Below are 15,759 nucleotides of genomic sequence, written 5' to 3' on the forward strand. Positions count from 1 at the left end.
TTTGTTTTTTAGTACGCTGCCTAGGTTTGTCATAGCTTTCCTTCCAAGGAGCAAGCATCTTTTAATTTCATGGCTGCAGTCACCATCCGCAGTGATTTCCGAGCCCAAGAAAATGTCACTGCTTCCACTTTTTCCCCTTCTATTTGCCACGAAGTGATAGTACCGGATGCCATGATCTTAGTTTTATGAATGTTGAGTTTTAAGCCAGCTAAGAGTCTCTTAATTAGAGTGAAAAAAGAGACTGAAAAAGCTTGCTCTTAAATAGGTTTCAGTAATTAATGATCTTAAGAGAACAATGGAGTCAGTGAGAAGTTGAGAGATTTGGGATACAGTTTGGAAGGAAAATCATCAGGGTTAGCTAATGGATTAGACATGGGGACAGGTAAGGAAAAGAAATCAAAAAATGGCTCCAAGGTTTGTAACCTAAACTTCTAGGTAAATGCAGTGTTATTTCCTGAAATAGGGAAGACTGTGTAACCACCTCCCAGAATGCTCTAAGAACTCCAGTCTTTATGTTTGGGTTTCCCAAGTGGCGCAGTGGTAAAGAATCTGCCTGCCATTGCAGGAGATACAAGAGACTTAAGTTCAATCCCTGGGTCAGGAAGATCCCTTGGAGGAGGAAATGGCAACCCACTCCAGTATTCTTGCCTGGGAAATCCCATGGACAGAGGAGCCTGGCAGGCTGCAGTCTATGGGGCTGCAAAGATTCAGACACAACTGAGCACTCACACAGTCTTTATATCAGGGAACCGTTGACTGAAATCGTCCACCTTGGCCAGACACAGTGATTACAACTTGCCGGAGTTGTCTCACAACAGGAGGTCTCGATAAAAGAATGACATGCTGCCAGCAGAAACCTAACCAGGACAATAAGAGAGGGACTGAAAGGAGGAGGGAGGAGATGATATGTCCTGCCAAGTTCCCAGAACCCTTTGCGCTGGAATCCATCTTGGCTAAGAGATGTGTGTGCCACAAGGAAGGTCACTGAGTCTAAATGATTGGCCAGAGACAACCCAGAAACTAACCCCATTACCGTAAAACCCGAGACTTCAAGCCACATACCTGGGGTCCTGGGGTCCCTTGCTCTGCTGCTCTCCTCCTGGGCACCCCTTCCCAGTAAAGTCTTTTGCTTCGCACTGTATCTCCTGAGACAATTTGTTTCTGAGTGTTAGACAAGAGCCCACCCTGGAAGGGGTCCCCCTGCCTGCACCACTTAAAAATGATCCTTAAATATCTGGGTGATGGATATTGTGACGGAGGCAAAGTCACACAACCAGGAACCATCTCATAACTCAACAGTTCATGGTCTTTCCCACTAAGCCATGCTGAGATATGTCTTGTCATTTGTTAGCACAGATTATTTTCCAGGGATAAACTTTGTAAGGGTTTTCAAGAACAAGGTCTTGAGTTTACCCCTGAGCCAGTTATTTCTGGAGTCCTTCTACTTACTGTTCTCCTTCCGGCACAGGTGCTTTGCTGTCTGCTTTATGACTATCTCAGTCCTTACCCTGCAATGTCAGTGCAATTTCCTCCTCAATAAGACCTCCTTGAGTCCAGATCACTTGCCTACCTCCTCTCAGTCAATGCTTCTCAGCCCACACCTGCATACCGAAATTACCCAGGAAGCTTTCAAGTCAGATTCCTGGGTTTCATGGCAAGCATATTAAAGCTGAGGAGGGGGGTAGAGAGGGCCTCTAATTACTTAATAATGTCCCTCAAGTTTTGATGAACAATCAGACTTGAGAAATGCAAGTGTCAACTCCATTTAGCAAATAATTAGATCCCATTTTTTGCAATCTTCCCTCAGAGCTCAGTTGGTACATTGCAGGAGATCCAGGCTTGATTCTTGGGTCAGGAAGATCCCCTTGAGAAGCAAATGGCAACCCAATCCAGTGTTCTCAACTGGGAAAGCCTGTGGGCAGAGGAGCCTGGCGGGCTACAGTCCATGGGGTTGCAAAGAGTCGAACATGACTTAGGGACTAAACCACCGCCGCATTTTGTGATATCCCTTGGATTGTTTGGGCTTCCCTTGTGGCTCAGCTGGTAAAGAATCCACCTGCAATTCAGGAGACCTGGGTTCGATCCCTGGGTTGGGAAGATCCCCTGGAGAAGGGAAAGGCTGCCCACTCCAGTATTCTGGCCTGGTGAATTTCATGGACTGTATAGTCCATGGGGTCACAAAGAGTCGGAGACGACTGAGCAACTTTCACTTTTGGATTGTTTTATTATTCAATGCATGCAAATACATACTATATGTACTCAGTTGGTACTATGTCTGGTCTCTCCATGCCCTTTGATCCCTTCTGTCCCTAGTCAGGGGAGGAGTGACTTGTCTAAAGGGTGCATTTTAGGAAAACAAGCTGGCTCTGCTGAATTCAGCTCCTCCCACTTTCCTCCTGGGTCTGAGCCGCCTTCTGCGTGGTCTGTGTAGGCCTTCAGCATAGGGAAGGCCTAGTTCAGCCTTGTCTCCACTTCAGGTTTAATTAACAGGCCAGACTGGTTCTCACATCATTATATGTTCTCTGATCTAGTTCTTATTAATAATAAAGGTGGTATTTTGGCCTCCATGTCCCTTATTTCTTTTTCAAGTTTCTCAGGTGGGCAGCATTATTCAGTATCCCCCTCTCAGCAATCCCACACTGCTTTTAAGATAGTCAAGGGAAGGAGTCAGCAATCTGGCATTGACGTATCACCACATAGTAGGTGCCTGGCAGATACTGACTGATCTAAATGTTTGATCTCTGGGACTTCCCTGGTGGTCCTGTGGCTAGGGCTCCATACTCCCAGTGCAAGGGGCCCCAGTTCCATCCCTGGTCGGGGAACTAGATCCCACATGTTGCAACAAAGAGTTTGAATGCCGCAACTAAAAATCCCGCACGCTGCAACTAAAGGTTCCGCACGCGGCTTCCCTTGTGGTCCAGTGGTTAAGAATCCGCCTGCTAATGCAGGCGACACAGGTTTGATCTCTGGTCCAGGAAATCCCACACGCCTCGGGACAACTGAGCCCGTGTGCCACAACTTCTGAGCCCACGTGCTGGAACCACTGAAGCCCATGCTCCATAACAAGAGAAGCGGCAATGAAAAGCCCGCGGATGGCAACAAAGAATAGCCCCTGATCACTGCAACTAGAGAAAGCCTGCCCAGCAATAAAGACCCAGCACAGCCAAAAATAAATAAATAAATCTTCAAGAAAAAAAAAAAAATCCCGTATGCCACAACTAAGACTCGGTGCAGCCAAATAAATACATAAATAAAAATAAATATATGTAAAAAAAGACAACAAATGTTTGATCTCCAAACCCTGGCAGTAGGCCTAGAACTTAGCTATTTGATCTCCAAATGTTGTGGGAAGAATTATACTAGCTGTGGGATGGATACAAGATAACCAAGACAAGATTCTTGCCTGCAAGCGAAACTCAAGTCTATGGCAAGTATTTGTCAGATACCCGCTTTGTGCCAGGCACTGTGCTTGCCAGGAACAATGCAAAAATAAATAAAACGTGCTCCCTAACATAAGAGAACCCAAACCGTCTCGGCATTTTTCAATGTCTGTGCTTCGTGAGGTCCGTTTAGTGAGTCATGAGCACTACGTGAAGGAACAGAATCATGTGTATGTCCTGCAGGTGGCACGGACACGCACCACTCATGAGACTTGTTTCTGTTTTCTATGTATATGGGGCAGTGGGATGAGACTGTGTTACGTGTGTGAACTGAGTTGCAATACAAAATATATTCTCACCGTCGGTTATAGTTTGTAAAAGTTGAAGAGCTGTAGTCTAAAAGGGGAACCAGACACATTTATGTGACTTTATTAAATATTATTTTACACGTGTAACAGGAGTTTTATGATATGAGACTGAGGCTTAGAGAATCTAAGAAATTGGTAGCAGGTTATAGATAGAGCTGACCTTCAAACACAGGTCAGTCTGACTTAAGAGGAAAAGGTGTTTCCTTTGTACCACAAGGCTGAGAGTGACACTGGGAAAGTTCTTGGGAAAGGGAACGATTAAGGGAAAAGGGTTAAGCAAAGTTCTGAAGTCATGAAAATGCATTTTGTGTGTGGGGGAGGGGGGAGGGGAGAGTTAGGGTCCTTAAGGTTCCATGGAAAAGACAACTCCTGGGACTTCCCTGGTGGGCCAGTGGTTAAGACTCTGCCTTCTGCAGGGGACTTAGGTTCAATCCCTGGTCAGGAATCTAAGGTCGCATATGCCACAGGCTGCAGCGCTTGCCGTGGAGGAGACACTGGAACCCTTCACGAGGGAGCCACACGCGCTCAGTCCAGGAGTTGGAGGAAATCTAGGAGGAGACCTACCGGGAGGAGGGGTGAATTCATTTGCTAGGGCTGCCCTGACACAGCATTACGGGTCGTACAGCTCGAAACTACAGAAATGTATTCGCTTCAAGTTGTGGAGGCTAAAATCAAGGTGCTGAAAGGGCCATACACCCCCTCCCGGGAGGATCTGGCAGAGAATCCTCTCTAACTTCTGGTGGTGGCTGGTAGTCCTTACAGCTGCAGATCTCTGATCTCTGCCTCCGTTTTCACAGGCCTGTCCTCTATGCGTCTGCATTTCTATGTCTTCCCGTGGCCTTCTTATAAGGACATCAGTCTCTGGATCCAGGACCTGCCCTGACCTAGTAAGACTTCATCTTAATGTAACTAATTACATTTGCAAAGGCCCTATTTCCACATAAGGTTTCGTTCTGAGATTCTAGGTGCGTGTGAATTGGGGGAGAAGGGAAGGACAACCCCCCCACATGGTGTGATCTACCTGCCAATCAAGACAATGTACCTGGCACCTTCCACCAGCCATGAAAACATTAAAGCAAAAAAAAAAAAAAACTTGGCAGCTGCTTTATTTCTACCTTGCAAATATGATTCAGAGTGTCTCTATTGGCCGACGCTGATCCAGAACCATTTGGGAAAGGAAATTCTGGGAAATTCCAGTCTTGCTAAGTTGATATAGTACAGAGCTACCACATACAGCATCATTGAAGTGTTTTGTTTTGTTTTTGAGCAGGGAAATGACTTGATGGAAATATTGTTTTAAAAAATACTGATTTGGCACCAGAGAGGAAAGTGGGAGGAAGAAAGATCAGAGATATTAAAAAATCATCGGCACAGTCCAGCGTGGTGGTGGTGGTTTAGCTGCTAAGTTGTACCTGACTCTTGCGACCCCACGGGCTAGAGCTCACCAGGCTCCTCTGTTCATAGGATTTTCCAGGCAAGATTACTGAAGTGGGTGGCCATTTCTTCCTCCAGGGGATATTCTCGACCCAGGCATCAAACCTGTGTCTCCTGCATTGCCAGCAGATTCTTTAGTGACTGAGCCTCTAGGATGGTGGTCCCTCAAGTTTCTTTGTGCTTTTGGTAATGATAGACTAGTGCCGACCCTCTGCCTGAATACACCTGAAAAATCTGAATAAAAAGTACAAGCCTATGTCTCAAAAAAAAAAAAAAAAAAACTGAGAAGATGACAAGGAATAATTGCTCCGAGATAGGGGAGCAGATGGAAATGGAAATCCAGAAAGCCAGGCATTTAGGGCTCTTTTACCCGAAAGAGATTGGAGGGTCTTAAAGAGGATGCTGAGACGTGCCTTGCGAGCTCTGGGGGCCCCGGGCTCTGGGCACTGGGAGACTGGCCACAGGGGGCTGAGCCACCAAAAGTCCGCATCACAAGAGTGAGGAGAACCAGAAATAAACCTGCAGGCTGGGTCAGCTCTGTCTCATCTGGCTGACCCAGAAAAGCTCAGATCCTGAAATTGGATTAAAGGAATCCTGGATTACTACAATCCCAAGGCCTGGCAGAAGCAAATTAAGAGGCTCAACATCCGAGTCCTCACGTAATTTCTACAATTAACTTTTCAAACACAATATCCAGCACATTCTCAAATTTTTGTTTTTTTTAGTTGCTTGCCATTCTTAGTTTTAAAAAGAATGTTATTGAGCACACACTTTATTTATGTATTCTTTTAGCTGCACAACACAGGGCTTATGGGATCTCAGTTCCCCGACCAAGGACGGAAATTGCGTCCCTTGCAGTGGAAGCTGGGAGTCTAAACCACTGGACCACCAGGGAAGCCCCTGTTGGTTATTCTTGAACACTAATAGGTGGGGGGGGGGGGGGAGGAGCAAAAAAAAAAGAGGAAGGGGAGAAGGGAGAAGGCAGTGGACAGAGACCCATGAGTTCTGTGTCCTGCTGAGGACCTGGAAGGAACCAATAACTTCTGAATCATTAGCCCTAGTGACTGAGCAGAAGTCAGGGCCCTGCACAGAAATCATTGACTTGGGGAGTGTGGCAAGGTCTGCTTGGTCATGTGGATAAAGATGTTCAGCGGGAAGATGCCAGAGGGTGTCTGGAGGTCGTTCAAGAGGCCAGTCAGGACTCAAGCAGCCATCTGCAATGGGCAAAGTGGAAGCTGAAGGAGTGATGAACGTTTAAGAAGAGAGGACGAAGAGTTCAGAGAAATATTTTTAAAAGATTGGGCTTGATCTTGAAATAATGCCTCTTCATTATTGAAAGCAAACAAAAAAAGATTTATTTATTTGGCCGTGCCAGGTCTTATCTGTGGCATGTGGGATCTAGTTCCCTGACCAGGGATGGAACCCAGGTCCCCAGTATGGGGAGCATGGAGTCTTAGCCACTGAACCATCAGGGAAGTTCTTCTTTATGACTTTTTCGCCCATTTTGAGTGTGATACACATTTACTGAGAAATTGCCTTCCTGACAAACTCAGTCTTTAAAACTCCTTGACTGTATTGCTTCTGTGAAAGCTTGGATTGCCCAAGGGTGATTTATCAACCTCTCTCAGGCTCTGCCTAGATCATGTATTCACATTGATTATCTATGCATCATGAGGTACTCTCACAGTTTTTTTCTCTCTCCTACTAAATCGTGTTTTTTCAAACCAAAGGTTTTGACATCTGTGTTCCCTGCATGTTAGTCTCTCAGAATTGGCTTCCAAATGCATAAATTAATGAAGGGGGAAAAAATGGGCTTAAAAAAGAAGAAGAAACTTAAAAAAAGATTAGGCCTAGCAGTGGCATGGAGGGTATGTTGGAAAGACCTTAGGTCTTATAGGGGGTTCTGAGCATGTCACCCTAAATGATGCCACTTGGGCATATTGATATTTTGAGTTAAAGTCCCTAGAGAACCAGCATATGTAAAAAGGTCACTCTGACCTTCCTTTTTCTTCCTGAAAGCAGGAGATAAAATTCTCATGTGATAGGTGCCCTCCCTGAACCAGGAGGGGAAAAAAGCCATCTTATCACCAGAGACAGGGAGTGACAGGCAAGAGAAACCTGTGCAAACAAACCTTGTCAAAATAACCCCTTTCTTCCCAGCCACTTCTCCAGGATTAACTGCCCTAGTTCAGACCCCATGTTTTGTCACAAGTTAGAAACTGCTCTTTGTTCAACCTAGTGTGTGAGTGTGGCCCTTAACTGCTTCTTTGGGTTTCTGCTATTTTCGTGAAGGCTCCTATATACATACAAAAACTACTACATAAGACCTGTATGCTTTTCTCCTGTTCATCTGTCTTATGTCTAATCCTTAGGCTCAGCCAGAGACCTAAGAGAACAGAGGAGAGATTTCGCTTACAAGTGTGAAGACAACCCAGAGGAGGCTGCAGGGACACAGATGTGGACTAATGAAGTCCATGGGGAAGGGCCAGGGGAGGGAAGACCTTGGGGTCAGGAAGGGTTCCTGGGGCAAGACCTTGGGGTCAGGAAGGGTTCCTGGGGCAAGATCACAGGGTCAGGGAGGGTTCCTGGGGCAAGCTTGTGTTTAGCAAGAGTGAGAAGCCAGGGAGAGGAAACAGTTCTACTGTTCCTTTTGGGCCATATTTAGGAAAATATCTTTTTTTTTTTTTTTGACTGCACCCTGAAACATGTGAGCTCTTAGTTCCCTGACCAAGGATCAAATCCACACCCCTGCAGTGGAAGCACGGAGTCTTAGCCACTGGGCAGCCAGGGAAGTCCCTGGAAAAATATCTTTATTCCATGTATACTGTTCTCTCTTCTCACTGTGATCCCGTGAAAACCCCCATAAATACAGTGTAAGTCCTAGAAGTGGTTTAGTTCAATTATACTTAGGCACTGCACACACACCCGTTTCCCTGTGGCCACTTAAAGAAAGAAAAGAAAGCGAAGTGGCTCAGTCGACCCTTTGCGATCCCATGGACTATAGTCTACCAGGCTTCTCTGTCCATGGGATTTTCCAGGCAAGAGTACTGGAGTGGGGTGCCATTTTCTTCTCCAGGGGATCTTCCTGATCCAGGGATCAAATCCAGGTCTCCTGCATTGCAGGCAGACGCTTTACCCTCTCAGCCACCAGGGAAGCTCCTTAAGCAGCTAGCTATAGCAGAAGACTGTTATCCCCACAGATAGCAACAGCTATAAGCAAGTTATTATAACTTCATGAAGTTATAACATGAGTCATAAGCAAGAAGGCACATGCAACCAATCCTCATTTCCTTTCTTGATCTGTTTATTCCTGTGACAGGTAGAATATTTACTTCTAGACCACATGCATAAAAGTTTATGTGGTAGCTGTTTAGGTTGATTTGTTAGGTGTTTTTTTGTTTTTGTTTTTTTTAAAGAAAGGCCAAACAATTTAGACCTATAAAAGATAGCTATGCTATTACTGAAAACACTTTTTTTAAAAACATTTTAAAAAACGTATGTATTTTTAAACTGAGGGATAATTGCTTCACAGAATTGTGTTGGTTTCTGCCAAATATTTTACCTGGCATAATATAATAGCTCAAGCTACTGCTTTAAAGTCACTGTTTTAAAAGTACTTTGGAAGGAATGATGCTAAAGCTGAAATTCCAGTACTTTGGCCACCTCATGCGAAGAGTTGACTCATTGGAAAAGACTCTGATGATGGGAGGGATTGGGGGCAGGAGGAGAAGGGGACAACAGAGGATGAGATGGCTGGATGGCATCACTGACTCGATGGACGTGAGTCTGAGTGAATTCCGGGAGTTGGTGATCGACAGGGAGGCCTGGCGTGCTGTGATTCATGGGGTCGCAAAGAGTCGGACATGACTGAGCAACTAATCTGATTTGATCAGTATAGAACTTTTCTGCATTATCAGGAAAATGTAAAGGGAAAGGGAAAGGGGAAGTCGCTCAGTCGTGTCCGACTCTTCGTGACCCCATGGACTGCAGCCTACCAGGCTCCTCTGTCCGTGGGATTTTCCAGGCAAGAGTACTGGAGTAGGGTGCCATTGCCTTCTCCAAGGAAAATGTAAAGTTAGGCTCAAATGTTCAAATGTTACTTAATTAAAGTCTAGGCTAACAGTAGCTAATAACACTCCTATTGTGCTTGTCTGCTGTGTTAACTCAGTCCTCACCTCAATTCTATTAGGTTGAAACTATTATTATTCCCATTTTATAGATGAAGAAGACGAGGCCCAAGAGGTTAAGTAGCCAGACCAAAGTTACATAACTAGTAAAACAAGAACCAGGATGCAGATTGAGTCAGCCCCAAGTCCACGTTCTTAACCACTATGCTTATTCTCCCTGCTTAAGTGAGAGCTAAGTGGTTACCAAGAAAAAAAAAAAAACACAAAACTTTCACCTGCCTCCATAAAATTCCAAGAATCAGTTGTGTAGTTATGTTGCAGATTGGGAGAAAAATAAAATATCTGGGATCTATAACATAAATCGCTCTGGAAGACACAGCATATCTTTTCTGCCATCCAGTTTGCTGTAAATCCCACCTGCCAACAGTCCCTCCCTCACAATCAGAAAGACAAATGCATGCTGGAGAAGCCTAAATGCAAGAGAGTCTTATGACATTTTGCTGACGAATAGCGATGAAGAATAAAAAGACAGAAAAAAAACTGAAAAGGTCCTTGAGTTCACATTTCTTAAGCTTCATGTCACCATCTGTTTATGAATATGAAAAGAATTTTTTTCCAGATGGATTGCAATAGAAAAAGAAATATTAGAGTGCATTTCACAAAGTAAATTTATTGTCTTATTTATGAAAATTTTATATATAGATGGGATCATAGTCTAAAATATATTTCTTACTGCAAACAAAAACCCTGATATCTATGCATCCGGTCTAAATCCCCTTTCCTGGGAGATGAGGACCAAGAGACTGAAATAGGATCAACAACCCAAAGAGGACCACACCAAGACACATTGTAATTCAAATGACAAAAATTAAATATTAATTAAATATTACAAATTTCTGATTTTCACTAAGTTTATTTTGATGTAGTAAATGTGTAAATTACATACACATGGATCTGCTGGAGACAAATACCACTGGCAGCTGGATAGCTTGTCAGAGGCGTTTGTTCACAGGAAAAACTTCTTTAGTACAGACTGTAGTATACCTCCAGAGCCTGTGTTTAAACAGCACAAGTGAAAAAAGATCATATTGGGGACAAAAAATAAAAGGTCACATTGGCAAAGTCATCCGTGTTTATCAGCAGTGCATTCAATTTGCCCAGCAGAGGGCACTAAAATGTAATTTAAGCACAATGACCCTTAGCAAAAGTTTACTTGATACAGTCTTGATGGTGAGGTTCTCATAGCAAATATATCTAAAAAGGTCTAGTCTTATAGAATATGGGCATAGGAGGTCTTAAGAACCAATGTAAAAATTTTAATATCAAATTGCAAGGCTAATTTCCGCCATGTTGCCTTGTTGTTGTTCAGTCGCTAAGTTGTGTCCAAAACTCTTCACCACCCCATGGACTGCAACCCACCAGGCTCCTCTGTCCATGGATTTCCCAGGTAATAATACTGGAGTGGGTTGCCATTTCCTCCTCTAGGGGATCTTCCTGACCCAGGAATCGAACCTGTGTCTCCTTGTCAAAATAGAAATGAAAAGGGAATTCCCTGGCAGTCCAGAGGTTAGAACTTTGCATTTTCAGTGCTAGGGACCTGGCTTCAATCCCTAGTAAGGGAACTAAGATCCTACAAGCCTCGCAGCATGGCAAAAAACAAAATAGAAATGAAAACCTTGGTGCTCAGCAATCCCTCTTTGCTTAGCCCCGTCAAGCCAGAGAAATAGATTTCTCAAAAGTTGTAAAATGAAGTCCTTCCAAGTCCTGGAAAGAAGAGCTTCCTTTCTTATTGTCACAGACCTGAAAGGACTCTCATGGATTCGCCCTAAAGCACAGGGTCTGCCCACCTCTGGCGGTCACAGCTGTCATAGCTCACCAAGAACAATCCAGGATGGTAGTCAGTTTGTAATCACAGCGGCATAAAGCTAGTTATCTCAGTCACCCAGGCTCTCCCGCCAGCATGGAGCTAGCAAGTTGCCTGACCTCAGCAAAGCCCAAGGTTTCTGTAGGTCAGAAGCCGGCTGATGAGGTAAGTGGCAGCAAGGGTCATAGGGACCGTGGCCACGAATAATCAAAGACAATCTGGGCTTTTTAAAAGAGACCAGCACAGAGATCCTAGGCAGTTAATCTGGATGGTCAGTAAGCGCCTACTATGGTCACCCCAACCTGGACCCTGGCTGGAGTGCATTTCCATCTGCCTGTGGTACGAGGTGCAGGGTTGTTCTCTGTGCGTTTCTATCAAATCAACAGGGGGAAACAGCAGCCCCAGATACACGTCATTAGAACCTGGTATTATCTTGTCATATCCATTGTCTTCACTCCCCATGCACCTAATCTTTATCCCAAACCTAATATCCTGCTCTTCATTCAAGGGCCTTGCAGCTCCCACGCTCTCAAAAGCTTTTCAACTCCCCCCGCGCCCCCCACCCTCCACAAATTAGAATTCCTTCTCTCCGTTCTGCATCCCATCTCATGGGTAGCTCTTTGTGAGCACACACCACAGTCCACTTTGCCTTGCCTCTGCTTGTGTATCCGTCTGCCTGCCTCCACACTTGCCTCTGGATTGTGACATTTAGAAGGCAGTGATCCAATTTTGTTAATCTGCTGATTCCACCCAGCTCCTACCCTGCTCTGTGTACACAGAAGGTGCTCAATACATGTCTGTTGATCCACTACATGGACATTTTACGATGGTCAATTTCCCTTGTCAACTTAAGAAAGATTTCAAATACACATAAAGGTACCAAGAATAATAAAACCACCCTCAGAGTGGCATTGGTTTCTCCCGAGGCAGTTAGAATCCCAGGCAGTATAGCCTAGAGGTTAGCAACATGGACTTTGGAATCAGAATAAGGTGGTTTGGGATCTCAGCTCTGTTTCTTATTAACTATGGGTTGGGAAGATCCCTTGGAAGAGGATATGGCAACCCACTCCCATGTTCTTGCCTGGAGAATCCCCACGGAGAGAGGAGCCTGGCTGGCTATCATCCCTAGGGTCGCAAAGAGTCTGATGACTGAAGCGACTTAGCACACGTGTCCCCAGTCAAATTTCTTCATCTCTCTAATCCTCAGCTTTCCATCTATAAATTGGGGCTTTAGCAGCAGCAGCAGCAGGAGCTGGATTGCTTTAAGGATTAAATGAGATAATACATGCAAAGCACTGGCCACAGTGCCTGGCACACAAGAATGCTATAAAAGGCAGCCATTGTTAGTGCTGTAAGCGTGACCACAAGCTCCTGTGACCCCAGACACGGTCATCCTAAATGTCAAAAACTATATTGGTGGGACTTCCCTGGAGGTCTAGTAGTTAAGACTTCACCTTCCAACTAAGGGAGGGGGTGGTCAGGGAACTAAGCTTCCACATGCCTCCTGGCCAAAAAACCGAAAACATAATACAGAAGCAATATTGTAATAAATACAGTAAAGAGACTTTAAACATGGTCCATATTCAAAAAATCTAAAAAGAAAAAAAACAAAACAAAAAGTTTACTATTTAAAAACTGATGAGGTGGAGAAAGAGCCTACAGACCAAAAGAAAATTCAGAGACGTATCAATCAGTTACAGCACGTGCTGTGCTAAGTCCCTTCAGTTGTGTCTCTTACATCTCCTGCATCGGCAGGCAGGTTCTTATCACTAGAGCCATCTGGAAAGCCCTAGTTACAGAATAGGGGATCTCATATAGATTTTGAGGGACACTAATGGAACACTGGCTGTGTTGGGATTAAAAAATTACTGTCAGTTTTTTAGGATGTGACAGTGGTATCGCAGCTATGGTTTTTAAACAGAAGAGTACTTATGTTTTAGAGGTGTATCCTGATACCTTCACAGATTAAAATTTATAACACCTGCTTCAAAATAAGCTGTGGTGGAAGAAGGAAGCAAATGATGAAATAAAATTGGCTGTTAATCATAGAAGCTGAGTAGTGGGAACATGGCAGTTCCATTTATTTGAAATTTTGGAGTTTTCCATAAATAGTCTCTTGGACAGCAAGGAGATCAAACCCATCAATCCTAAAGGAAATCAACCCTAAATATTCATTGGATGGACTGATGCTGAAGCTGAAGCCCTGATACTTTGGCCACCAGATGCGAAGAATCAACTCACTGGAAAAGGCCCTGATGCTGGGAAAGATTGAGAGCAGGAGGAGAAGGGGGCAACGGAGGATGAGATGGTTGGATGGCATCACCGACTCAATGGACATCAGTTTGAGCAAACTCTGGGAGACAGTGAAGGACAGGGAAGCCTGGCGAGCTAAAGTCCACAGGGTCACAAAGAGTCAGACACAATTTATCGACTAAACAACAACAAAAAATCAAACTATGACAAAAAATCAAACAATAGCAAATGAAGCAACCGACAAACAACTAATCTCAAAAATATACAAGCAACTCCTACAGCTCAACTCCAGAAAAATAAACGACCCAATCAAAAAATGGGCCAAAGAACTAAATAGACATTTCTCCAAAAAAGACATACAGATGGCTAACAAACACATGAAAAGATGCTCAACATCACTCATTATCAGAGAAATGCAAATCAAAACCACTATGAGGTACCATTTCACACCAGTCAGAATGGCTGCGATCCAAAAGTCTACAAGCAATAAATGCTGGAGAGGGTGTGGAGAAAAGGGAACCCTCTTACACTGTTGGTGGGAATGCAAACTAGTACAGCCACTATGGAGAACAGTGTGGAGATTCCTTAAAAAACTGGAAATAGAACTGCCTTATGATCCAGCAACCCCACTGCTGGGCATACACACTGAGGAAACCAGAAGGGAAAGAGACACATGTACCCCAATGTTCATCGCAGCACTGTTTATAATAGCCAAGACATGGAAGCAACCTAGATGTCCATCAGCAGATGAATGGATAAGAAAGCAATGGTACATATACACAATGGAGTATTACTCAGCCATTAAAAAGAATACATTTGAATCAGTTCTAATGAGGTGGATGAAACTGGAGCCTATTATACAGAGTGAAGTAAGCCAGAAGGAAAAACATAAATACAGTATACTAACGCATATATATGGAATTTAGAAAGATGGTAACAATAACCCGGTGTACGAGACAGCAAAAGAGACACTGATGTATAGAACAGTCTTATGGACTCTGTGGGAGAGGGAGAGGGTGGGAAGATTTGGGAGAATGGCAATGAAACATGTAAAATATCATGTAGGAAACGAGATGCCAGTCCAGGTTCGATGCACGATGCTGGATGCTTGGGGCTGGTGCACTGGGACGGCCCAGAGGGATGGTATGGGGAGGGAGGAGGGAGGAGGGTTCGGGATGGGGAACACATGTATACCTGTGGCGGATTCATTTTGATATTTGGCAAAACTAATACAATTATGTAAAGTTTAAAAATAAAATAAAATTGGAAGAATAAAAAAAAAAAAATCAAACTATGCAGTACTTGCTAGAGTCTGGATGTGAGGCAAGGCTTGGGGCACCAGGGTGTGTCCAAACTTGCACAGAGAAAGAGGCCATCCTCCAAATATTGGTCCCGAATGGCCACCGTGTGTTACAGTGCTGGCGCAGCGTAGGCTGTGAAATGGCAATGACCACACTTTTTCACAATATTGTTTCTGTAAAAGAGATCATTAATTTAGTTTTTGTTCAGGGACTACATTTCCATTAGCTAATAACAATATACTTTCCAACGACCTTTGAATCTAATGAGATTCTCATTAGAGTATCACAGAAGCTTTAGGTAGCCTGTGGTTAAAAAAAGGGGGAGGCAAGTCTGTCTTAAATATTGAACCAATGTCTATAATGTTATACAAACTATAAAGACAGTCTGAATTAACATTTTAAGTCAAATTCTGACATAGGTTGAAGTATTCATAGAACTAAATTAATTACAAATTACCTTTAACAGAACTGCTTACAGATTGGGTGACAGAATATATCAAGATTATTGTCATTACTATTCTATCTGGGATTCCCAGGTTTTTCAGTGGTGAAGAATCCACCTGCCAATGCAGGAGACCCAGGTTTGACCCCTGGGTCAGGAAGATCCCCTGGAGGAGGAAACGGCAACCACTCCAGTATTCTTGCTTGGAGACCAATGGACTATGGAGCCTGGCAGGCTACAGTCCACGGGGTCGAAAAGAATCAGATGTGACTGAGCGCTGAGCACAGCATATTTTATCTAGTTTAATGAAAGAACCAAAATGCTTCATTCGAAAACTTCGTTATGATCCATCTCCTTCTGAGTTCCGGCCTATTTCCTTGAAAAGGATCAATCACATTAAAGTCTCTGTTAATTATTTTTTCCTTTTCAGTACTTACATAAATATAGTCAAATAGCTATAAGAGTACAAAGTAATGGCCCCAGTAGGGCTTCTTGGACTGACCAGTGGACATCGTCTGAGAATGTCCTGCCAGGGCCATGATCCCTAGGGACCTAGGTCCTCAAAGGTAGGATGTGGTTTTCCTATCTCA

The sequence above is a fragment of the Bos javanicus genome, chromosome 23 (assembly GCF_032452875.1).
Source record: "Bos javanicus breed banteng chromosome 23, ARS-OSU_banteng_1.0, whole genome shotgun sequence".
Taxonomy (NCBI): domain Eukaryota; kingdom Metazoa; phylum Chordata; class Mammalia; order Artiodactyla; family Bovidae; genus Bos; species Bos javanicus.